This window comes from Tyto alba, unplaced genomic scaffold, assembly GCF_018691265.1.
Source record: "Tyto alba isolate M040663 unplaced genomic scaffold, T.alba_DEE_v4.0 Super-Scaffold_7, whole genome shotgun sequence".
Taxonomy (NCBI): Eukaryota; Metazoa; Chordata; class Aves; order Strigiformes; family Tytonidae; genus Tyto; species Tyto alba.
Window position 1 is genome coordinate 16,606,987 of NW_024881328.1, and position 26,997 is coordinate 16,633,983.

At 40.7% G+C, this 26,997-nt stretch overlaps 1 long non-coding RNA gene across 1 annotated transcript; it reads right to left on the minus strand.

The window, feature by feature from the left end:
- Positions 1 to 920: 920 nt before the first annotated feature.
- Positions 921 to 25,043, minus strand: LOC116964377. The gene is made up of 3 exons (XR_004408734.2): positions 24,841 to 25,043; positions 5,132 to 5,253; positions 921 to 980 (listed from the first exon to the last, which is right to left on the minus strand). It is a non-coding gene; the product is annotated as an uncharacterized LOC116964377 (long non-coding RNA).
- Between the last annotated feature and the right edge of the window lie 1,954 nt (positions 25,044 to 26,997).

Consider the following 26,997-nt stretch of genomic DNA (forward strand, 5'->3'; position numbering starts at 1 on the left):
CTATCACAATACTTGCAATTTGAGAGTTTTGGCCAGAAATTTTTTCTCAGTGAATGGTGGATAAGAAGCCTATTTTACTTATAGCTTCCATGTTTTACTTACTGTTTTGACAGGGCAGTTTCATTCCTTGCCAAGAAGTTTCCCTGCCCAAGCACTAGGATCACACTGCCTTGGAGACATGCCCCTCCAACTCAAAACCCTAGTTATAATTATCAAGCAGGCAATGCACTTCAGAGAGAGCAAACTGCACAACAAAGCCCAATCCAGCTGAGCCCAGCTGTGGAGATAGTGTTGTCTGGGACTTTCTTCTACAGTCATACCCATAATAAACCAGGACATCCTCCATTCTCACTCCAAAGATGACACTCCAACAAGAATTACTGGGGCATTTTTGGCCTGGCATCAGTCAGGGTACTGTCACATTGTGAGCACACCTGCTTACTGGTAACAAACAGCACCATATTATAAGCATGAAGCTGGTATAAGTTTAGTTCCTGTACATCCTTTGGGGTGCTTTTCCTCCATGATGCCCCATCCCATGGTGATTGTGAATGTAGACCCATTTCATTTTTGAGAGAAGCTTCCAATTATTTTTCATTATTAATCTGTTTATTTAGTAGTCTCACACTAAGTTATCACAGGGAATTTTTGCATGGGGAAAATATAAAAAAAAAGAAATGAGCCAACTTACTTTATTGCTGAAATCAATGTTAGGTGACCGGTGAAGTTTCTAATACTTACAGCCCTAGTACAGGGGAAATAAGATGAACAGCAGCTCCTCCAACATCACCTTAGGAAACCAATCAAGGTGGCTATTATTTTTATCTTCTAGGAGTCTAATACACATAATCATTATTTAGGTAGATATGGCAAGTAAGACCTCACAAAAACACACAGGGTATCATATTCTATTGACTTACCTCAACTGTGTTTCCAGTGACCTCATTGTAACATTAAGTCATACCATTATTTTTCTTAACCTGAAAAACAAAACAAAGTTGGAAACCAAAAAACCCTACTCTTATGAAATGCAATAGCTGTCTTAAATATCAAAGCATTTTTTCTTTCAACTTATTTAGAACCATTCCAGTAACAATAAATTGACACATAATTTTTATTGCTATGGAGACTACTTAACAAAACAATACAGATCACAGAAACGTTGGTGGGATGGAACCTCTGGAGGTTACCTAGCCCTACCAACTGCTGGGAGCAGGGTTATTGCCAACACTAGAGCACATAAACTGTGTCTTTCTTTGGCTCCAAAATGCCTGTTTTGACTCTGGTAAGCACCTATGCAATAGTAAACCAGGACAAACTCAGTGCTTCTTGCTCAGGAGGAAGATCAGTGGAGAGGACAGAACTTAACTCCAGACAGTGCAAAGTGCTTGTGACCTGCACCCCATACACCAACCTCTTCTCTACCAGACTGTCAAACCTCAGCCACTGTGCTGAGATGGTTTGCAAGAATTGATAGGAGTAACCCTCTTCCATCTCAAAGAAGACTACACAAACCCAGGGAATATGCAATGCATCTTTCCTGCTGCTAATGACCTTTTTTAGTCCAGGTTCCCTAAGGAATCAAAGAAATGCCTAAGACATTCTTGTTGAGCTCAACCACACATGCCAGAGCAGCTGTGTGTGGACACACTATGTCTCTCAGATCACTGAAAACTAATTTAGGGTTTCCTTCCCCACATGGATAATTATTATTATTCCAAATACATTGTTTCCTGAAAGAATTAGGCTCAGAAACAATAACTGTCTTGCTCCTGGGTGGGGAGGCTATCATACAGCTCAGCCTTAGCTTCTGATTCTTTCTGCTAGAGTTTCAGTATCCATCAGATTGTTCCCAGGTTGCATCCTTCCAATTTCTTGACCTTAGAGGAAGCTGTGATAGACAATATAGAGCAAGACTGGGGTTTTCAGAAGGTTCAGCAGCAGCAGACTATGTCAAATTTTTCAAAAGGTGGCCACATCCAAAGAAGTCTTCCAAGAAGTCAAGATTCCAAAAACCCAGGCCCAAGCTATTAAGAAAGATTAATAGCATCAAATACTAGAGACCTCAAGGGAACATCATGTCATCTTGTCCAACTTGCATAATGCAAATGAGATAATTCCATCTTAAATGCAGTGTGGCATGAAAGCACATTGCCCAAAGACAGCTTGCCCTGATTTGACAACTTCAAAAGAGGCCAAGTTCATACAAGCTTAAAATACCCTCCTGGAAAGATGAGAGATGTGGACTGAACTTTGTTTCATTCTATGCTTCAATTATTTGCTTGTCACACTTGGCTGCTGCCCAGTTTAACCAAGGCATTTGGCTAATTTCTTACTGGAGGAGGAAGTTGAGATTCAAACATGGTTTATTTGAAAATATGCATAAAATCAACTTCCTCTGTGCAAGGGATGACTTGGACAACACTTTGTGCATGTCTAAGTTCCTGTTGGACATTTTTTGTTCAAAAATTTTCATTCATCCTCTATTTTCCTCTCACTGCATTCTGGACCTATGCCTCATCTTCTTTTGCTTCCTTTTGTCCACCTCTGAGGAGTTCATTTGGCTTCTTTCTCGTACTTACACACTCACAAATACACACACATCTGTTAAAACGAAGAGCTAAACAAGACCTCTACCTCTCTGCACCACCACCCACCTCTTGACCACTCCAACATGCATCTTGTACCATCTTCCCATACTGGGTGGGAGTTACTCTCATTTCTTATAGAAATTTAGTCACCTTCTACACCTAGCTTAACTACTAGGTAATGGTAATACTGAAGTGTCAGAAGTCCTTCATCCAGAAAGCTGAGGATGTTGTCATCCAGACATCCCAACTGGGACTCCTAACAACTGGCTAGATCTGCAGTTCTGAATGCCAAGGTCAGTCCTCTAACTCTTCAGGGCACCTTTGGGATCAACTGGCCATCTCACATGTAGCGCAACTACGCTGGGATGCCTTAGGATCAAGTAGGAGTTCACCACTCTCAGGAAAAGGACTAAAAATATTGCAAATTTAAAGTTTCAAACTGTGAAAAGAGCAGGATAGCATAGTGATGTTTTCCTGGAGGCCAACAGACCTTATTGCAGCACATCTTATGTTTCATAAATGTTCTATACCTTGCTGTCATGAAAAAAACACAAAGACTAACTACCTCTTGTGGCTGAATTCTGTTTTCCGGTGACTGGTAAACCTGGCTACAAAGTACCGCACAAGACTTTATAACTGAGAACTGCTCTACATTTATACCAATGAGTTCAGGAACACAACATTCAGTTCCTCTCCATATTGTACATCCTAGCAAAACAATTCATTCTTGAAGACACACATATTTCCCTGATTAAATATGAAAGCTGTTCAAACGCAAAGATGACTCTTAATTATGGCTTTAAACGTACTTGGTCAGAATTACTTCCTTGCTCATCTTGGGAAAGTATAATAAGAAGTAACACGATAATATGCAGTGTTGTAGTTTTGGAGTAATTGCCTACTATGCTTGAACTCTGTGAGGCCTTTTCCAATTACATTTGTAGCTTGCTAATGTTTGGGGATTTTCCAGGATAAATTACGTTAATTGTGTTCCTTGGATCTGTTTTCCACAAAAAGCCCAATAAACAGCAAGAAGAGGGAGGGAGAGAATTAAGTGGCGGAGTTAATTAGATTAGGCTTGTGCTGTAGTAAAGCAGGAAGATTCCACTAAATCCTATAATAGGCCCTAATGAGGATTTTATCATGCTTGTTAAACGGGTCATTTAGTTGTGTGACGGGGCCGCTGAGTGTAATGTAAAAACTGGTTAATAAAAAAAAAAAAGTCTTTTAATTGCACACACAGGCAAAGCAGTATCAAAAGAGTCCAGCCAAATGGAATAGCCTCCAACCAAATACAGGAAAAGCTCTGCAATTCCTGTAATGGTGAACATGTAATATGATTAGGCCACTTAATTTTCCTTGACTGGCATAAAAATTAATGTTCCATGAGTGATTTACACTGGGGAACTTTAATAATCCAGATTGATAAAGATGGAAATTACTTATATTTCCTGCTTTATTTTGGGGGTGGTTTTTTTTTTTTTTTGCAGAGGAGGTAAAAATGAATGTAGATCTTGTTGCTGTTGAATCATCTGTATCTGTCCCTTTCATTAGTGTTTTTAGAAAAATCCATAACAGAATCACTGACTACTCTGACTAATCTCCTTCCGGGGATTGGATAAAACAATCTTTGCAATTTGTTTTCAAGTAGCAGAAATCACACAGAAGAATTAGAGTCATGGAAAATGCGTTCCATAGAGTGAATTATCAGATTTCCTTATCAGTTTTATTTTTAATTTGAAGACAAAGCTTCTGGATGTTTTGCCTAATACTGGGCACAAGAACACATATCTGCACTGACTTCAACAAGGGGTGTAAACATTTAATACTCTTTAGGTTCTCTGCTCTCCCACCACTGAGACCAGATCCAAGAGACTAATCTTAACAATGTAGACATATTTTGAACGTAGTTTTCATAAGCAAAAAAAAGCAAATATAGGCCATTGGCAAAAAGGTTGAAGATATCACTTAATCCACCTGCTTGCCAATGTTTACCAATTTGAAATAAGACAAATGATAGGGGCCTCCGAGCAAAAGAGAGCTCCGATCTCCTGGAAACCTGTAAGTGGTTGTTCCCTACAAGCTACTTTCTTAGGTGACATCTGGCCTGCATGTCTTCAAAAGCGGAGTCCATCCCTTCTCCTAGATGTTTTTTCAGCCCAGAGCTCACCACCACTATATACAATAAGGAAGATGTGTCATCTGTCTTGTCTTGGCCTTTGATTTGGACTTTACTCTCCCAGTGATGCTCCCAGAGATGTTCCCACTTGTTGATGACTTCCTTCAGCATTCAGCCCAGGCAGCATGACAACCCCACCAGCTCACTGGAAGACTATTAGGGCGGCATCTCCAATACTTCCTCTCTGTGCTTTAAAAGATCAATTTGTTTTCTCAAGGCTCCCACTGCAGAGAGGGTTTGATTTATATCAATCACTGTGGCATGTGACAGGCACCGGGTGGTGACTGAGCAGAAGACCACAGTGACTTCCACCCGTCCAGCAAATGACAGACATTACTCCAAGTACCCCACTGAGACGTACCAGCTGCTGCCGCCTCCAGCCCAGCTTGGTGGCACCCCCAGAGGCAACGATGTGGAATAGCAGGTCATTCATAAACACATCTTCCAGCATCCGGTGGCTCTGATGCCTCAACTGGTGAACATCTGCTGGGGAAAATGAAAACAAGAAGTTCAATTCTTTCCTGCTTATTCATTCTACGCTAGTGATTTTTCAGCCTGTTTTAGTTTGCAGGGTTATAAGAGTATTTCAGTGGCAGCATGTGAAACCCTCTGCAGTGATTTGAGCCTTTTCAGGAATGTCCTAGAACTACCCAGAGTCCCAGGACTACCTACAGGTAGAATATCACTGTCCTGATCAACACTTTCTGATAACAACATAACAAGTAAAATAAAAGTAAAAATACCTACCCATTAAAAGTGTGACAATACAAACTTACATATTATTGGCATAGTAACTGTACAATCAGTTGTGTCTGAACTTGTTTTAAATCCAAGCTTTAACAGTGACAAATATGTTCCTTACAGAGCAGCTACGAGAATTGGCATAATTCATGAAAGCTACCTCATCTTCCTTCCTGGAGTCCTTCTCACAACACTCCTGTGCCATAATTATACAAACATAAAGTAGTTTTCAAGATTTATATCCTCATATCCCCCTGTATCATTCTATTATCTTTCACTTAGGTTTAGTTTGTGATCACTGAATTCCCTGCTCTGTGTTTCTTCAGCACATGGCACAATGGAGTCCTATCTATGTCTGGATTTCCTCCACACTACAAATAAACAAATGTTAAAATAACATTATTGCTTACAAGTAGTTGCATTGTAGCATGGCTCCTGGGCCAAGGAAGCACTTACAGCTAAGGTGACTCCCAGATAAACTAGCATCACTGTTTGATTTCCTTGCTTTGCTCTATGAGTTTCCAGAGGTGTGTTCAGACAGATTACTACAGACCAGTTCTTCTGTCCATCAAGATATCTGCTCAGCCATGCCAGTCAACATATAGAAGTGATCCCTGTTGCTCACAGCCAGGCTCCAAAATGCAACCCTGTTGGTGATCTGGCAAACAACACCAGCTCCTGTTCACAGTCCATGTCTTCAAAATTACATTATCAGTGAGTATAGAGATGCTGAAGAGCAGGCTAAGTTAGTAGGTTAAAATCATGCTGATGGTCAAAGCCACAGCAATGTCAGCCAGAAGAGTAGGTAATCAAGGTCTGAAAGGAGATCTGAGAGACCCTTACCTTCAGCAGGAACTGATGAAACAGTTAAATCCAAGCATGTGATCCATCACCATATCAATAACCATGTTACATCCATCATACTACAAGATGTAAATGCTTCTAGTGGCTGGATAGCATATTGCTGTTTAATGTTTCATTGCACTTCACATTGCACAAGTCAGTCTGTTACTCCCAGCATGCAGAATTAAGTTCACTTTACGAAATCATTTTGCCCAGGAAAGGCTTCTGCTCCTGTTGCTCTAGTAATCAAAATTAGCTGTGTATGCATGTGTCTGTGTATGGGTGCATGCATGTATGTATGAGAGCATCCATCAGATATACAGCTATGACTAATAACACAGCAATGACTAATAAATAGAGTCTAGCAAATGTGATCTATGAAAAAAGATTCAAAGAATTGATGCTAAACTGCTTAGAGGAGAGGGGAAAAGGTCTGGTAATGGTATTCAAGTGAGTTAACAGTTGTCACAGAGGGAGACAAAGCCCCTTGCTTTGATTTTGGATTTAGCCCTGCTTTGAACAGGAAGCTGTTCACCAGACATCTGCCCAATTCTGTGCTATGACATCTTCTTGTATCCTTTAGGGACAGAGCAAAAATACTGGGTGTTATCTCTTAAACTGCAGCAAAAGGAGATTTAAATTAGATATCAGGAGAATTAGGAACTAGATAGCTCAGGAAAGTGTGATGACTCTCACAGAAGGGTTTTATGAACCACACAGAAAAACATCTTTCTGGAATAGCCTCTGGGGTGGAGGGATGAATTAGATGATCTCTTGAGTGTCTGTTATACATCTGATACCTGTGATTTGACACATTTTCTGACAAAAGCTGAGCGAGTAGGATGCACTTGAAAGGACTGTATTGCTTCACAACAGAGCAGACAACCCTGTGCCTTCCCTTCCAATCAATGAGGCTCCCAGAGCACAAAGTGCTGAAATAAACTCAAGACATTTTAATTGGCAACTTTTTTTGTTTAAACGATGAAGAAATATGGGTCACTTCTGCTGTAGAGCAGCTACCTGTCAGACACAGAAAAGACTTGTATAACAATGAGACAGGAAATGCTGACTTCACATTCTCTTCTTTTATATTTGTGACCCGGACTTCTCCCTTTTCTTCCTTTTTTTTCTCTCTCTCTTTTGCTTTTTACCTCCTAATACCAAGCACTGAAAACATCCCAACTTGCCAAGTTTTCTTCTTGCAGACAGTTGAAACTGCTAATTGCAATCCCATCACCGAAATGAGCCCTGCCCTTCATTTATACTGTACCATTCCTGTCTTTCCCCTGCAGTTAATGAAGTGTCTCACACTGAGGAAGGAGCAGTTTGTAAGCCCAGCTTTCACCAAGATACTTACAATGCTGTGCTCACAGCAAGGAATTTGAGCCAAAGATCTCTAAAACATTGAAGGAATGAAGAACTACCCACTTTTTTGTAACCTGGGCAGGCAGTGGGCTGCAAATGACTCCAGGTAACTGGGGATGACTGTATTGAATGGTCTTTGGATGCTATGTACAGCATCTCCCCCGAGCCAGGAACTGTTTATTTGCTTTGTCCTTGATGTAGCATAGCAAGTCCATCATCCAAGACTCATCACTTTGCTATTTGTCAAAAGGTCAACAACACTCTGTGGATAAAATGTGGCTTTTTCTTGAGAGGCAGAAGCAATATGCTTCCTGGGGAAGAGCAAAATATTTTAACATGGTAGTAGTGATGCATGGGGAGTAGACTTGTCTTTCAGCTCCGTTGCTGAAAGCTGTTGACAGAAGCTACACTTGTGCCACCCAGGAAACTGAGCAAGCTTCCTGGCATGGCATGAAAACCTGTGGCCACTCTTTGCTGCCCAGAGTTTGAGTTCCTGGAGTTTGGGGGTGCAAAGGTGCAAAGGTTACTTCTTCCCCAGTGGTTTGCTTTGGCTTTGAAGTATATCCTTTCCAGTAACAGGTTATACTGAAATAACAACGTTAAAACTGCTACCTGAATCAAACTGACTTGGGGCCCTATCTAAAATTCCACATAAAAGTGGCCCTAAATATGTAAAGGGGAAAAATCACCTATAACCTGTCTTCAAAATCCAGCTGTGATGGAGGATGTGGCCATAGATGTCTCACAGCAGCATTAGTTTTAGACACAAGAAAGTAGAATTGCCTATGGAATCTTTAGCCTACTCCATGTCACACTGAAAGCCACCTAGAAGTAGAAGAGGAGGGATAATTCCTGTGAATAAATAAACTTCTGATATGTCACGACAACTGCGTATTTTCACACCTGATGCTGGCTCACGGGGTCCTTGCCTGTCTCTGCTGATCCTTGCCAGCCTGCCTGTGTGTCTTCTACACAAGTTCAGAGCTTCTACAATATTTGGGCCCAGGGCACCCCATCCCCTCAATCAGAGTATTTATTTAAATACATGACTGATGAAACTAAAAGAAACAAAAACAATACTGTGCCCCTCAAGGGAAATGTGCTCTAGAGATTAATATGTGGCAATATTCATGTTAGCACCTGATCTCTTCAGACATGGAATGCTGGCTATCATTCCTATCATGGCTGTCTCTGGTTTCTGTAGGAAATGTGAAAAGGTCCAAATCTCAAACAGGATTGCCAAATCCAGGCTTGCAGACAGGGTAAGCAAAACAAACAAACATACCGGATTTTGAAAAATAATAATAATATACATATACATATATATATAAAAATATTGAGGAATATTATATTGCCTTTTATTGCCTTTGGCTTCCTGTTGGGAAGGGTCCATTTTCGAGTCTTATCTATAGCTGAGAAAGCTGAAAGCTAGTCACAGTCATCCCAAGGTTCACAGTTTAGTTATTTCTTAAGCATCTATGAAAGGAGGTTAAGTAAAAGAAGGTCATATGTGTTGTATAGTAACCCACAGATGCAGAATTTCAGTGGGTTTCTTCATCTTCATGGGAAATGTTTAGGAGTCAACAAATTGCAGCTGTTTGGAAATTATTTTGATTTATAAAGCTGTAAGCACCTAATCCATCCTCGTATTGTGACATCTATGTGCAAACCCAAACTGTGCTGAAAGTGTTCCCAGCCATGGAAAGGAGGTGGTCATGTGCCCTCCACTGAGTGCTAAAGCCCACTTCAGATGCAGCCAGCTCGGGGAAAGAACAAAGCTTTGTCATGTTTCTTGTCAGCAGATGCTAAATCCAGTCCAAGGAGAAATGCTCCCAGCCAACAAAAGCTTTAACTTTTACTCACTTATTTCTGTTAATGTGAATGAGATGCATATATCACCTGCCTGAGAGGGACTTCCAGTGCTAAATGTGGGCAATGATTTCCCCACAAACAGCTCTGTCAACACATCTCAGCCAGGGCTGCCCTAGGGCTCATCTGCTGTCCCAAGTTCAGGGCTGTCCCTGCTGCTCTGCTGTATGGTGTCCTCTAATGTGCCCTGGGCTGACACCATCTTCCCCCTCTGCTGTATCATACATCTTTATTCTCAAGAGGTGAATGACTCTTACTATATCTCACTGCTGCTAAAAATCTTAATAAGAACACACATTTACACCCATGCAGAAGAATCAAGATATTAATCAGATGAATGGATAACCCCTGCAGCACTGTAAACCCAAACATATGAACTGTAACATCTTCAGGGGTTTTAATGCCATTTTTCCCTTCTGGTATCTGACCATTATAGAACTCCATACAAGTCAGTGAACCAGGGAATGTAACTGATTTGAAATAAAAGCAAAATGACTCAGGGGTTTAATTGTCCAAGCTGGGCAAAGCGGAAAAAAAAAAGTAAATAACACTTTGTTATACATGATGAAAAACAAATTGAAGCAGAGTCCAATTCTGCAAACTTTCTTTGGGCAAAATTCTCATCACTTTCACTGGCAGGGGCATGTATGAGTTCCCCGAGTGGGACTGAGCAGCTAGAAATCATCAAGAGTTTCCAGAGCCACGAGGCATTTCTGAACATCAAACTTGATGAAACAGCCAGAAGGTGAGTGGTTTTGAGAGCATTTCACCTGTAAAAATCTGATCTTTTCAAAGTATCTCCACCAGGACAACAAAAAGTTTGATGCTGAAATTGTGTTCCCTCAAACACCAAGAATACTTAAGTTACCACCTTACAGTGGCTTGAGTTCTTTTGATAAAATACTTCTTTCATGAAAGAGTTTGCTTTTTTCTTTTAATTACAGGTTATATTTTTTACAGGAAAACTTTGTTTCAATTTGACGATCCTTTTTTTTTTTTTTTTTAGCGGAGAAGAGTCAAATAAGAGACTTTTAGCTTTGTACTGACATTTCAAAAATGCCAAGAACATCAGCATTTGTTTAGATCAAAGATGTCACTATTCATCAGTCTGATATTTCAGAATTGGGATTTTCCAGAGCAAAAGCATTAAAAAAAAATTGATTTTCCTCACAGTTGAAAAACACATTTTCTAAAAGCCCTCCCAATCCCTAATTGAAATGACTGCTGCCACCACTGTCTGTGTGTCTCAGGAGTCCCCCAAAATAGCCCGTGTTGGGGGGAACCTGCCACAGTCCCATTCCTGGGCACTTGCACAGTGTCGCTGCAGGAGTACCCAGCTCCACCACAACTGGGAACAACATAACACCCTCTCAAGTGCTCACTTCTCTCACCTGAGATAAAGAGCTCCAGATATGCTGAGATCACCAAAAGGCTCACTTCGAGCAGGCAGAGGAAGAGATATGCAATGTTCTCTGCCTTTTAAGACTGTAAATAGAACAGAGCACAGCCCTCACAAAGAGGCTATACAGCTGAGTACCTGTAGTACCTATAGGTGGTACCGTGATGCAAAGGCCTGGAACAATTAGGAGATATCACTGAGGACTTAGCATTGCCAGCCTTGATTGCTGTCTGATGCGACTATGATGCCACCTCTTCTTGTTTCTCCATGCAGGCGGGCGCTGCTGCCTGCTCCCCATCCACATGAAGGGACAGAGCCAGGAAAAGGGTCCCTCCCTGTCTGGAAATGTTCATCCCCCTCCCCAGGATGTGGGTGGGGCAGCAGAGCAGAGGTGCTACACAACAGTCCATAGAGCTCTGCAGTCAAGGAGGGGGTTTACTGGCATAAAGTTGTCCAATACCATTGGGAAACTGAGGGAAGAGTGAGAATACACTTCACAGTGTTAAACTGGGCAGGCAGAGGAGCTGGAAATTCATCTATTTTTACCACCCAACAACAGTTTCTTTAGAGGGCAGGTCCTTGCTAACTCATTTGCCAGTCCCATCTCTCCCTTCTCCAGGTGGCGGCACTAAGGACGAGGCACATGATTTCCCCGAGGCCCATTCACATGGTGAGGCTGAAAGCTCCTCCAGAATTGGCAGGGCTGCTAAAATCTAATCAGGTGCTTGTGCGCAACAGACCCAGAAGCAATTGCAATCAAGCCAATTGCTGCATCTGATTACACATGAAAACCCTCGTGCCATTAAGTGTTTTGCAGTCCTTAATAAAATGTGCCTGTCTTGCCTCAAATTGCATCAGGCAGGGTTGGTTGGTTGTTATTTTTTTTTAATATTAAGAAATACCTGAAAGGAGAGAGGGTGAGGGAACAGGATGAAAGTAGAAAAAGCAAACAGTGAAAACAAGGTAAATAAATGCCTAAAATACACTCATTACCTCATATGCCTTCATCATGGTGAAAGGGGATCTTCATAATGAACTTCACAGAAATTTCAGCAATCCCAGGAGAGAATATGGCCAGATGCCCACAGCCCCTTTGTTGGACTCATGAGAGACAGTTGTACAGGTTGATTAAAAGCAGTGATCAAATTCCTTAGGGAACAGTAGATTTTCAGTTTAATACGCAATGGGTTTTGTGGCTGATTGTGTTTGGTATTGCAAACACTGCAACAACAGTGCACACACACACAAATACACATAAACACCCCTGTACAAAGGCACTGCACAAGCCTAAACAAACAAAATTCGCAGCACCTGTATATCTTCTAGATGAGTTTCTGTTTTTTCAAAATTTTCTATCAATCTGCACAAAGACAGGATGAAAAATGTGTGGTGTGGTCAACACGCTGGAGGGAAGGGATGCCATTCAGAGAGACCTTGACGGGCTGGAAAGGTGGGCCTGTGCAAACCTCATGAAGTTCAACAAGGCCAAGTGCAAGGTCCTACACATGGGTCAAGGCAATCTCAAGCACAAATACAGGCTGGGTGAGGAGTGGATTGAGAGCGGTCCTGTAGAGAAGGACTTGGGGGTATTAGTGGGTGGAAACCTGACTTTGAGCCAGCAATGTGTGCTCACAGCCCAGAAAACCAACCGTGTCCTGGGCTGCATCAAGAGAAGTGTGGGCAGCAGGTAGAGGGAGGGGATTCTCCCCCTCTATTCTGCTCTCATGAGACCCCACTTGTAGTACTCTGTCCAGCTCTGGGGACCTCAACATCAGAAGGACATGGACCTGCTTGAGCAGGTCCAGAGGAGGCCACAAAGATGATCAGGGAACTGGAGGACCTCCCTTATGAGGACAGGCTGAGAGCTGGGGTTGTTCAGCCTGGAGAAGAGAAGGCTTCGGGGAGACCTTCTAGCGGCCTTCCAGTACTTAAAGGGGGCTACAGGAAAGATGGGGAGGGACTCTTTTTCAGGGAGTGTAGTGATAAGATGAGGGGTAATGAAAGAGAAAAGATTTAGATTAAAAATAAGGAATAAGTTATTTCCTGTGAGGGCGGTGAGATGCTGGAACAAGTTGCCTAGAGAAGTTTTAGATGCCCTCTCCTTGGAATTGTTCAAGGCCAGGTTGGAAGAGGCTTTGAACAAAAATCTAGATCTGGTGGAATGTGTCCCTGTCCATGGCAGAGGGGTTGGACTAGACAATCTTTAAGGTCCCTTCCAACCCCCAAAATTCTATGATTCTATGAAAAATCCTAACTTTGAATTTTCTTTGTTAGCCCATCATTGAAAATTTGTGGATTCTGCAATTGTTACATCAGGGCAGCCCATGCTACGGACCCTAAAGTTTCTCTTGATTTAAATTGGGCCAGATGGTGAAAAGCAACTGCATGCCTGTGATAACACTGTAGAAATCTCACCTATGCCAGGCTTAGTCTAAGTGGAGATTCAACATTTCACAGACCTGGCAAGCCAGACATCTCCTCCTCCAGCCAGTCCCACCAGGTCCCCTTCTCCCATGCATGCAGTGCAGCACACTGCCATCCCTCCTGCTGAGGCCTCACATGCTCAGTGCAGTCAGTCAATATTTCTCAAACCAACTGTAAACATGGAAGTGCCATCCCTTGGATTCCTGGGCACCCACTTCCACACCTGTGCAGCTCAGGTCCACTGTCTGGGAAAAGCACCTACAGCAGTACACGGTGTCTCCGGAGCTCAGAGAAACATACCTGCCAGACATGCAGAGCCTCAGCAAGAAGAACAGTGATTTCCATAAAGTCACAGCATTAGGGAAGCCCCAAAGAGGCTGTCTCAGCATATGGGAGAAACACGGAGAGATCGAGAAGAGGGTCTAATGAACAAAATGCCAAACACATGCATTTTCTTTTATCACAGAAATGTCCCAGGGTAGAATAAAGTCTAGTCATGGCAGAGGAATTTATATTGCTGTAAAAATGAGTGAAAGCCTGGAGCTGCCACATGTCCTGGAGCAAGAGGCCACTCACCCCTGCTGAAATAATTTGTGGCTGTGAAATGCAACTCTGTAAAAGAGAGATTCTTCCCCTGCCACTTTGCCAAAGGCAAAAAGGGAGCAAGGAATTGCAGTGGGAGAAGGAAGCATCAGCTCAACAGCTATTTCAGTTCACACCCAATATCTGCCAATTACAACAGAGGACTTGACTCCATTTCCTGGATTTCAGAAAGGGAGCAATTGAAACTGATGAATTAATAGCCTCTAAAAGTTGAACCTGTTCCTTGCAGATGCTGGTCAGGGTTTGGCAGAAAAGCTGCAGAAATCCATGTCTTGGAGGGGAAGCTGCAGCTGGAAGCTGGGTCTTGCACACCAGAGCATGTCTTCTTCCAACAGTAAGAGTCCTTTGAGGAAAGACTGAGGTCAGCAGACAAATTCCAGGGCAGGAAATTTTACCCTAGTACAATTAAAGACATTAAAGTCATAAAATGTTTCATGATACAATAAAGAGTACTGAGAATAAGGAATCATTAAAATCATTATTATTTTAACTTAAGGGCAAGACAACTAATAGCCAAAAACACTACCTTCATCTTGAAATGACTCAGTCTCCAGGAACGTAGGGAAATCTGTATTCTCTCAGTCTTTTGTGCAGCTCCACAGGTTCATCATATCTAATTTATCCCTTTGGTTTCCTTGTGAAGCCCTCTGGACCCTCTTCCAAAGTCCACCAAGATAATGAAGAGCCTTTTGGTGGTTTTGGAGCTGCTGCTGAACTCCATTCATGACCCCAAAGCAAAGGCACTGGAAGAGATAACACATCGAGTGCTGGAAAAAGCACCACTTAAAACGTTCAGCAGACAGATGGAGTTGTGCATGCCTGCTCAGAGACTCACATCAGGAATTAAGCCTGCAGTGCTCATTAATCATAATGGGAGCTAAATGCTGTATTGTATGTGTCATGATGGCAATGGACTCCTTCTACTACAGCATGGGGCTGTCCTAAACAGATGATTTAATTAGTATATTACAAGTATTGATTCTGAGAATAAATACAAATTCAGCAAATATTGCTAATGAGCTTCTTAACCCAGCAGTATGTCCTCCACACAAACCAGAAGCACTTGCTAATTTAATATATGCCATATCCCAATACTGACAGGAAATCTTAAAACCACTGTTAGTGGCAAGAGCAAAAATAATGGTTGCCTCCCTCAAATCTCTGTTTAAAGTTAACACTTATAACTGGTCTTTCCATATTCTCATTTTAATAGATAGATTTATCTTTTAAAAGATGTTATTTTCTTAACAAGCAGAAGGTGTAGGTGTGAGGTCTGGGAACAGACTTCCTTAAAGGAGTTCAGGAGGTAGGTCTCTGCTACATAATACTCGGTTTTGTCTGGGCACAAGGCTTTACCCTATGTATAGAGATGACCCTGAGCCTGCATAGACACCTCATCCAGACACCAGGACCAGCTCATGCCCTGCATTAAAATAATGTAATCAGGGCAGTCATTCTGAACCTTCTCCAGTTCACGCTTGCAACTCCCTTTCTGTGTTTCTTCTCATTCTGCACCTCATTTAAACTCATTCCAAGGGCTAAACTCTACTGACTGCTCACTCCTGCTGGGTACAACAATAAAGATATCAGCAGGATTTTAACCATCTTTCTCCAATCTGGCAATGTATCTGAGTGGTCGGTGGGATTCCCAGTCTGCAGAATGAGAGCACTACCAGGTCCAACAGTGAGTCCTCTTCTGCTATCCATCAGCAAGCCAGACCTTTCCCAGATAATCTTCCGTCTCCTGATTCCGATTCCCTTCTCCTGATGACCCATTACACCATCAGATTTTGCATCTGTCTTGCCTCATATGTTTGAGTAGTTCCAAACTGGGAAGGAGGAACATTTTCTTCCTACAGCAGTGAAGTAATAGTATGCAGTAAATGGGAGAGGTTTTGCAAGGATTCAGTCCAATGAATTTGACCTTCACTTAGTAGTTATTCATAAATATATATATGACCAAAAACTTTTATCTGGAGTATCTGTCTTTTCGCAAAGGAGAGATTCCCAAGCTTGTACATACATTCATTAGCCGATGCTTTCCCATCTGCTCTTTGTAGGGAATATGCAGGCTTGTTGATAGTATTCGATGTGGTAGTCAAGGGAAAAATCTCTGATTGTTGTGCATTAGCTCAGCTTTTCTCTGCTCTGGCAAGTTTGACTTATCATTAAACATCCCAGAAATGCCAGCTCTAAAAATCATTTCTACTTTGATGTTATTTTCCACCTCTGAGAAATTGCTGCTCTCTTTCTGGGATTTGATTTTTATTAGAAACTTTTTTAAAGGCCAGAAAGCTAGAAATGCATCAACAAAATCAAACAACTCCATCTCTAATTCAAGAACACAGCCAAAACCCTTCCACATTTTGGCCATTGTTTTGTGCACATTTTACAATCCATCTCATACTGCCCCTTCTTTACTACACAAATGTATGAAAGGAAAATAGATCTTCTAGTCAAAGTTATTAGCTATTATGTTATATGAGAACCTAAGAACAGTCAGTCTGCGTTTAAACAAATGTCTAGCCCAGTGTCCTTCCACAGCACAGAAGCGATGCCCCTTAGAGGTCAAGTGAGCATACACAATACTTGCCCTCAAGCACTCCTTTCCTCCATGCAGTCATCAGCATTTTCTTTGTGTTCAGTAACACACATAATAACTAATTAGTTGTAGTTCACGCAGCTCAGATTCAGTACTAATTCATAACTAGCTGGTGCTAACCTACACGGGTGCTGAAAAAGCCAAGTGCTATCTTCCTTTTTCCCATTTATCTAAATGCCAATCCACATACACCTATATATAAGTGTTGAGCAGAAGACATTTCTCACTATTTCCAATCTCCCCTGAGAAGAGTTTTTACTGCAAATGGTCCCAACCTTGTATTCCAATTAGTTGTTCTTGTTCAGTCATGTCTCCAGAGTAATCTGCTTGCTATCAACTGTATGGATCTGTAGGCCAAAATCGATCTCATGAATAAATACAAAGGCTGGTCAGTTATCAGGAGCATCAACATGCTGGAGAAGAAAGCTCAATAGGGGAGAAAAAAATCTTGATATTACTTTTAGATGCCCTTTTGATCTTATTAGGGAGGAAACTGTGGGACTAAAAAGTGAAGAGAGATAAGGAGGGGTTGGCACAGGTTGTTTGATTATATATTTTTAAACCAGGAAATACATACACATCGCCAAGTTCCTGTTCCCGCCTGGGAAATCCTGCATGGCCTTTAAGCACTGTTAACACAGTGTGCAATGTTAATGCAGCAGCACCAGTTCCAGGAGGGGCTGTTAGCACAGAAACATCCTCCCAGCCTGGGTTTGTTAAGGACCAGGAAAACTACCAAGCCCGTGTTTGGGTCCCAGAGCTGCAGCCAGTTTGCCTTCTTATAGGCGGTTTATTATGGGACTGATTCTGCTCCTTATTCCTAAGCACCAATTTATTTCATTGCACTCAGCTGGACTCAGGTCAGAGCAACTTGCTAAATGAGAAGCAGCAAAGGATGCAGAATCTGGTCTTGCGTGTGCTATTCCTATCTGCAGACTGGAACAAGTCTTTCTTCCTATTGATTTGGGTATTTTAATGCAAGGACTTCGGGGCTTGGTTTTTCTCTGCAAGCCTTTCCTATAGGCCTAAATAATGAACTGAACTATATAAAAATCACAGCATGGAGGGTCTGCAGAGACCAATCTTGGATCATTGCTAAGAACACTTAATGATCCTTGAATGCATAAGGAAGAGAGAGGACCTCGCTTCTCCCATGAGTCCATTTTTGCTATGTAGAATCAGGCCCAAAGAAAAAGATGGCAATTTTCTTTGAGGGAAATTTCTGCAGGTTTGATTTTACAAAGAAAACACTGAGATGAAAGGTAAGTGAAATAAGTTTTTTGGTTGGCTGTGTCTTTGCCTGGGTTTTCTGATGTCTAATAGAGTGTGAACTCTGAAGCTTTTTCCCAAGCTTGGATCGTAATATCAGCATACTCTTACATAGACTCTATAGCAAAAGCTGTGACTATGTACTGACTGCAGAAATTGTACTTAACCTCTTTAAGGCCACTTCTTTTTACAAAATGTGTATAAACCAGTTATATTTGAGATGTCTACCCCTCTGCCAAATTTTGTAATAATTCAACCTACTAAAAAAATTAATGCAGAAAGATGATGGACAAACTTGCCTAAGCACACACAGGCAGCATGGTCACATGAGCCAAGAAGAGCAGGATAGAGGATTAGATGATCCAGGATCTTTCCCCCAATGCTGATCAACACCAGCTATTTTAGGAGACATATTAGAACAGGGCAAGCATTCGATGATACTTCTCCAAGTATTTTTTCAGCCTCCAGGAAATCCTGTTAAAGGTTTTCCCAAACTAAAGGGGATACCCATCAAAACAGGTTTTTTCTATTAATTTGTCCACTTATGTTTTACAACCACAGCAAGGGACTCCACAGTCTAAGGGTATGTTTTCTGAAGATTACTTCTTTTTATTTGCTCTAAGACTACATCATAGCAGTTTCTTGCCCCCATATTGAAAAAAGTATGGGGCTGTATTTCATTAGATTAAAAAAAAAAAAATCATCATCCCAGTCAGTACAAGAAAGTATCTGGCCTCCAGGATACTCTAGAGACTAACATCAGAACCTCACTAGGCATGTTAGATGTTCAATTACACACAAATCTGAAGGCTACTAGTACTTGGTTTACCTGTTCCCTGTGTTAAGAGCTCTGAAAAAGTTCTGCGAACCAGAAGAGGAAAAGTAAAGGAATAAAAGTTCTCAGTCTGAACTCCTTTTGCTTCTACAAATTATCCATCACATTTTGAAACATCAGATATTTGTTTCTGGCTTTGGAGACTTCTGTGAGCTCTTTTCCTACATAAATAGGTGGGCCATCTTCTCTATGTACAATATACTAAATATCATCTAGTGACTACGGGAATCAATGTAAGTACTCCAGTTCAGCCTGAAATAGTTAAACACTCTCCAAAAGCTGATCTTTATTAATCTGCTTTGAAAATCTAAAAGTCAAGATATTTTTCTTTTGAGGCTTCTCAACATCTTGAAGAACTATTCAGTCAGATCCTCAGAGTAGATTATTTATTAATCTGCTCTGAAAACCTAAAATAGAGAATAAAATTAAGATTATCAATGTCTTGAAGATTGATGAAGGTGATTTTCACTGACTCTCTATGGAGAAAAACTTAGGGCTGCTAATACTGAATATAGTTCAATAAATCATTCTAGTAAGAGTGACCTAATTAACACTCAAGTCCTGATCTGAATGCATGAAGCTCATTATCTTGACACGAGGTTCACTCTCACAGAAAAAAAAAACAAAACAAAACAAAACAAAAAAAAACAAAACAAAACAAAAAAAAAAAAAAAAACAACAAAAAAACAACTCATGTAAAACTTTGTGGGAGCAAAGTTTATGGACAAAATGGAAAGCAGCTGTCTTCTGTGCAAATGTTGCTGCTAGTTTCCCTGTCCCAGATTCTTCCTGAATGAGGAGAGATAACAGGAAACACTTTCAATTAGTCTGGTACAGCAGAGAGGTAGAGAGAGTCATCATTAAACACACAAATGGTTGTTATACTCCAGCACCAGAGACATGCATCCATTGACTGGTTGAAAGGATCCCCAGAGTGCAAAGGACATCATACCGCAGAGAGGTTGCTGCAGTAGCCAGACAGCATCTCTGTCGTGACCTGTGGCCATGGAATACACAAGCATGTGCCTGACAGGCAGTCCTATAGACCTCAGGGACTTTGTTTGGAGTAATTAAATCCATTGCTTTGCTGCCTCAGAAAGGCTGAGGGCCAAAGTCAATTTTATGATCACCCAGGTACCTAAGCACAAAAATAGTTTCCTAAATTATTGTAACAGCCCAAGGCTAAATCTACATAGTTTCCTCTTACAACCCCTTTCTTCCCAACTCCAATCAGTTGAAATAAGAATTTTGTACTTGCTTTTGTACTAGAAGATGAACAATGAACAGGGGAATATACTATGGCAGATGAACAGTTGTATTTTTTTTGAGTATCACATGTAAATTTAGAAAGATTTAGACCAGAAAGTGACCAGAACCTGCTCTTCAACAGACAAGGTGGATTCTCTCCACTATTGCATCCCCAAGTAAGCATCAGACATAAGGTAATATAGCCCAACCACAGACATTCAGCTTTTGAAAGAACTAAACATAAGGTAAATTAGACATAGTTAATCTGGAAACCAGGAAGTAATTTCTAGATAGAGGAGAGGACTTCTAGAACAAGAAAAGTAGAAATTAGAGGGTTTGAAGTTGAAGCTTGATTATATAACAGGGTTTACATAGTGTAAAAGCACAAGCGTCTGCAGTGGAGCAGAACTCTTCTGTGTCCTCTAATCCTGCCCTTACAAAATACTGCCATGAGGCTATACACAAATATTAACTCATGTACATGGTTCTTTTGCAGTCTTTGGGGAAGGTGTATGAAATTGGCAAACTGAATCCATTTATCTCATTCAACAATAAAAAGCAAAGTGGAATCCTGTTCTATACAGCTCACTTAACTTAATTAACTTAACAACTGAATCAGTGCTTGATTGCAAAGACTGCTATTCTAAACCAAGAGCCATAACCAGCAATTGTTCTTTTTCTATTAGAGTAATTGAGGAGGGTGCCATTTGATTAGCCCATAGCTTTATTGATTAATTTATCATTTCTTTGTTTGCATTTGATTTTGATTGATTTTCTGTGCTCCTCACAAATGAGCAGATTGTCATGAATACAAAAGTGCTTCACACACAACCACTATCAACAGCTCGTTTGTTGTTCTCCTGATGTCTTCTTCACTGAAACTACATCCCCTTTCTGTCCACTTGCTTTCATTCACAGCAGCTGATGGCTGAACTAACAAGAGCACATGGGCTGCAGCTTGTAAAAAAAGCATAGTGTCCTTACTAGAGACATAACAGCACAGAACAGCATGGAGTTACAGTGCTTGTTTGGTGTGAAATTAAGGTCTATTTAGACACAAGTCTTAGTGCAGCATGTCACCAGATTTCTGCAGACCTATGACATTTGTAGAAAGCTCTGCTGATATGTAATAGTAAATATTTTAAGGAGGAAACAGAGATATGGTGGAATTTTAGGGCAATACCATACCCGTGTCCTGGCACCAACTTGTCCTTTTGGTTTTGCAATGAGCAGAAACACATACCATGGCTAAAGAAACCTTATCCCAGTTTTACATAGGTAGCTAGTACACACAGTGATCTCCTTGGGAAGGTTGCAGTGCAGTGTTACAAGGCTCACTTCTCGCAGTTGGAGTAACGAAGTATATTAGCAAAACTATAAAATGGTCTTAGGCAGAGGATTGGAAAGGAAGGCCACTGTTCAAGCTCTGCAGAGTCTTGCACAACATTTCTTGATCAACTTTCTTAAAACTTTCTGTTACTCAGGATTGTGACTGGTTCCTGGGAGGATGGCAAGGTGAACTGCAATTTGGGACTTAGCCCTGATTTAGATAAGGGCTGATCCAAACACCTCATTTAAGCCTTTCCCATAAGTGAGAACAAAGTGAGCATGCTGTCCTCCAAGACAAGTGGCAAGCAGAGGCAGTCTACCTAGTGAACAGCTAATTTTGCAAAGGGAACCTTCCCTCATGAGTGCATTATCTGAGATTGTCTTTCAGCTTCTCCATGCATTACTATCTCTCCTCCAGATCACCAACCCTGATCATGGACCTATGTGAAAGCTTCTTGCACTGACACAGCTAAACGTGTTAATAAGCTACCAGGAGGATGACTTGCAATTGTACTGAGCTTGGGTCTCTCAGTCCTTTACTGCAGACCAGCTGCTCATTGACAACATGTTGAGCTGTGGTAGGTCTGGCAGTGCTATTACCTGGGCCTGATCTTCTTGGCTTGAGACCAAACACACCTTGCTCATGCACTGCCACATTCTCACCTAATCACTGGAAGAAAGTAAGATATGTCCTTCCAGAAAACTGATGCCAGAAACCTCAGCATCAGCTGTGAAAGCTAGTAATTTGTAATACAAAAGAGAAATCAAGCAAAAAGGGAAGGATGTTCTCCAGACTGTCAGTTCACCACAGAGTTTGGGTTGGTTTGTTTTCTAGTAAGACAGTGATAAATTGCAGATTAGACTAATGAAGGGCAATTGGTCTTCGGCACTTGAAACCAACAGCCCTGAAATGTTTCAGTGTTCAGTGAATGGAATAGCTCAAAATTTAAAGCAGCATAGAAACAATTACAAAATATCTAAGTTTTGTATACTGAGATTTGTAGGCAGAGCTGTTCACTTTGCCTAAATTTCTCCCATAGAATAGATTATCGTCTCATTGCCTGACTTGAGCTGAGGCTTCTGAGGAAAAAGTGTCTAATACACTCAATAACTGGACTTGGATGAGTGGATAGATGAGGAGAGACTAAAACATAGTAGTAACAATCATATATGACATTAGGTAGAAGTTAGTTAACACTTGTTACTTTGGTTAGGTTTGATTCTGCCAGCTCACTGTAGAAAGTTCCAGGCACAAACCAATCAGAGCTATCTTAATGGTCTTTATTTTAAAATAAATTAAAAAAAAAAAAAAAAAAAAAAAAGAATAGTGTGATAAAGCAAAAAGCTTGCAAGCAGTTTGTTAGTCTCTTCATATTCACATACTTCTTAGGCTAGCAGGCTAGCCGTTGTTATTTTAAAAATCTCATACTAAAGAAACCCCAAAGAACCACTTCTTACACACACCGTTTTAGAATGTAAACGAGTTTTCATATAGCACTACTTCATTACATATATATATATGTATACATATTAAGGTTCTTCATGCAGTCATTAAAAATTAATTTACATGAACATATTTTCTATAATTTTTCATATAATTAAGGTCACAATATTTTTTTAAATGCTTTCCCAAAACTTTTATATATACTTGATTTATTTATATATTATGAAAACTTTGACTGTCTGAACACCTAGCCTTCCAACAATCTTACCAAGATTTTCTCATCACCTGATATGAAAGCAGCCTTGCCATCCTCTAAACACATTCCAGTTGAACAAATTAGCATAATATATGAACCTAAAGCCTTGGACATTTGCATTTGTCGGGAAAAGTAATTGGTTAAAAGTAGCTGATTCCTATTTCTGTAATGCCAAACACCAGAGTTCCTAACCAGGTAGAAACTTTAGAAGTTGAGTTTCCTCCTATTTACTGTTACCAAAAGATATTACCCCAAAATTATAGCCAGCAGTATCAGATGGACACACAAACAGAAAAACAGGATCTGTTAAATTCAAATATATGATACATGAGTTATTGAAAGGAATTTGGTCTTATGGTTAAAAGTTCAGCAGTCAAGAGACCTAGGTTTGACTTGTGACTGTTCTTTGTATGTCATTAGGAAGTCAATTAATAGTTCTGTGCACCCATTCATCATCAGCAAAACCAGATATTATACTCTCACCTCCTGGGAAAAGTTGTCTTGAAGATAAATACCTTAATAGTATGAAGTGTTCAGACTGTATGGACCAATTGTCTAGCAGTTTATGCAAATATCAGTACTTTTTGCTCAGTTTCCTGAATCAGCAAGTATTGTTTAACTACCATTCTGTCCACAACATTGCAAGAAGCTAAATCCCAAGTGATAATAGGTATTTTTTCTGTTATCTCATGCTGCAATATTGGAAAAATTAGAGGGGCTGTGATAACAGAAAATTAAACTGACTGTTAACAAGAAATTAACTTGAACTATAAACACCAGTTTGGAAACAAGACAAAAAAAAAAAATCAGAGGGGGGGGAGAGGGGGGAAACTGCAGAAATAACCACTATGCTTTCCACTAATTGGCAGAAGAAGTATCCTTCATGGCAGCACCATTAATAATTGAAGATAGGAACTATGTATATATGTATATATGTGTCTTCGTATATGTACTTACATATATGTATTTATGTATTTATTCGCATTTATACATTAGTATCTCCTCAACTGGCAGCCATGAATTCTTTATCCATTCTTCAAACATAGTTCACTGGAAGTGGATGTATCATAACACAGTCTCTTAATAGTAATGGTTTTAAAATATAGAACAACAGTCAGCTTGAGGTGGTAGCAATTAATCTGTGATGGAAAGCAGAACAAAGGCAATAGATTCAGGCTTGAGAGAGAAGTCATAAATGTGTAGCAGATCAAGGGTCTGAATCTTTTTCCATTTGCCCCAATAGAAATTCCATATTGAATCAAAAAAATTACTCTGAATTTTTAACAGCATGCCATAACACTATTCTAATGTCACTTCACTCAAACTTAATAGTAAGCAAGCCAGTGAGGTACAACCCAGGTCTTCAGGGGATTAGAATCTCACCCATTAAGTCAATGAGGTTATGATTAAAAGCTTTTGGTGTGTGATAAAGAACACAAAAGCTACTGAGAAGTTATGTATCCAAATACCATCTTTTAACATTTGTTATGTGATAAATGGCTGATGTACCCAAGATAATTCTTAGAAGCCGGATAAGTAACCATACTAGGTTTTTCAATAAAAGATCACACAGCAATGAATGAAGCCAAAATAATTTTCATTAAATCTAAGGTTGCTGGAGAAATAGAGAAAGTGGGATACTCTCCTTTTCACCTCATGAAAGAAACTATGATGATAACAATCATGCAATACTTATCCATGCTGCCTGGCATTATAGAAACCTCACCAAAAAATAATTAAAGATCCAAATACCATGCTATCTATCTAATTTAAGACCCCTTTTAAAAAGTTTTTGGTGCCCCTGTTGGCTAATTCTGTGATCTTAGGAAAATAAAGCACTCACCATTACTCCCAGACACACAAAGACACAGGTGGAACTTAAGCAGCCCTTTTTGCCTGATGACTAAAATAGCACATTGCTTCCAGTTTTAGATCTGATGAACAACAGAAAATGTCAGAAGGTCGACAAACATAATCAGATCCAAAACACAGACAAGCAGATCTTCACTTCAGCCCACATCTCCAAACAGCAGCCAGTTGGCAGAGAGAAGCTCAGCAGGTTGGCCATGTCCTCTCTGCTCACTTGCTAGAACAAATGGAGCTATTTCAGTCTGCCATAGCTGCAGATTAACTCTTAGGCTGATAAATTGACAACAGAAATAAATGAAGCAACCCAATTTTTCCATTGGGTTCTCTAATCACAATTCACCTCCTAGTAAGAAGTGTAATCTTAGATTTTTTGCAGGCTTTCTGCTGGGTAACATGATTATGCTGTAGAGCCATAATACAATATAACAGTGTAAACCTTTATGGAGCCTCTGATGGTTTAGTAGCATTATAAGAGAAAACCTAACCCACATTACACATCACAGAATATATTTAGACCCTGCTGCAGAGAAACTGAGAAGATAAGACTAAACTGATTAGTACAAAGTCTACAAAACTTCCCTGCAATGAAGCAATATGGGACAGTTGAACTCAGGGTGTGACAAAATCAAAAAGAGATGCAGGAGAGGAATCCTAAAATTAAAGAGGTATAAGGAAGAGTCACCATCTGAGACGTTAATAAAGGAGGGTGTGAGGTTGACCAGGACATGGGGAAGCTGAGGGAGGATTTCAAACAGATTGAACTGAAGATAGAGAAGAGAAGATGTAGGGGTAGAAGGAGGAGCAGGCAGTTATTCAAAGAAAGGGACAAGAATGATTGCAATAGAGTTTCAGTGGAGCAGGCCTGAACGAAAATATGGGGCAAGGAAGAGAAGAAAGGGGATTGAGAAATTTGAGTTGAAAATAGACAGGGGAAGGAACTCCCAGTAGAAAGGCAGAGGAGAACTGAAATAAACAAGGAAATGGGTGCAAAGAAAAAGAAGTTCATGAAAACACAGGAGATGTGATCCTTTGGGAACGTCAAGGGATTGACATACGCTGAGGCACTCGCAACCTAGTTCATTGCTGGTTCTGGCTTTTGACAGGAGGTTCTGCTTTTTCTTCATCCATAACCATAGAGGAAAAGTCAAAACAGTCATTAAGATGTGACACATTTACCACACTTACACTCTCTGGGACTGAACAGCAGAAACCTTGTTCCTAAGAAGCTGATGGTGATGTCTCACTTGGACAGGTACCTTCTCAATTCAAAAAGGCCAAACCCCACAGCCCTGGCAGCTCCCTACAATAGGGAATGTGTACAGCTGTCTACTAAACCCACTACTCCTCAGATCTGCTTGTTTTGTCTTCTCTGTGATTATTTCACTTTGCTTGGATCAGAGCAGCTGGCAGGAACAAGCCTGACGGATGTGTTCAGATTGCTCGCCTTTCACCTCCACCACGACTGCAACCTCTCACACCCATCCATTAACATCTCCCAGCCTGGAGAAAGGTCAGAGACTGCCCCTGCCTTGTTGCTTGGCTGTTAATAACAAAAGACATTGGATGGGAAGCCTGTAGACTACCTGGTGCTAAAAGGAAAAATAATTCTCTCTGGCTTGTAGTACCCCCTGTCTGCAACTTGCTTTTTCAATCGGCTACCCTGGCACACAGTGTTCAGGAGATGGACAAGCCTGTTCTTGCATGTGAGTCTTTCATCTGTTATCTAGGCAAGGTGGAAATAAAAGACTGGGCCACAGCATTCAACTAAGGTTTCCAAAGGGATTGGCTTCCCATCCCCATGGATAGCCTGAGATCACACCAGGAAAGAGTAATAGTCACAAGTTTTTTATGATCAAGCAAAGGGATTGCTGATTCACATTCTCCAGGCCCTGTGGTATGTGCAGATTGAATCTAGAACTAAACTGCTACCAAATAGTATTTTAAACTAAGGTCCCCAGTCCACACATCTCGAAACCCCTGGACTTGTGATCTTATAATTTGATTTCCTACAGAAGCTGCTGAGGGAACAGGTCTGGTTTAATCCCTCCTGGTAGGCAGCACTCCCTGAAACATCAGTGACCCCTTGGAAGCACCTTTTCTCCTCCCTCACCACTAAGAGAGTCCAGACAGT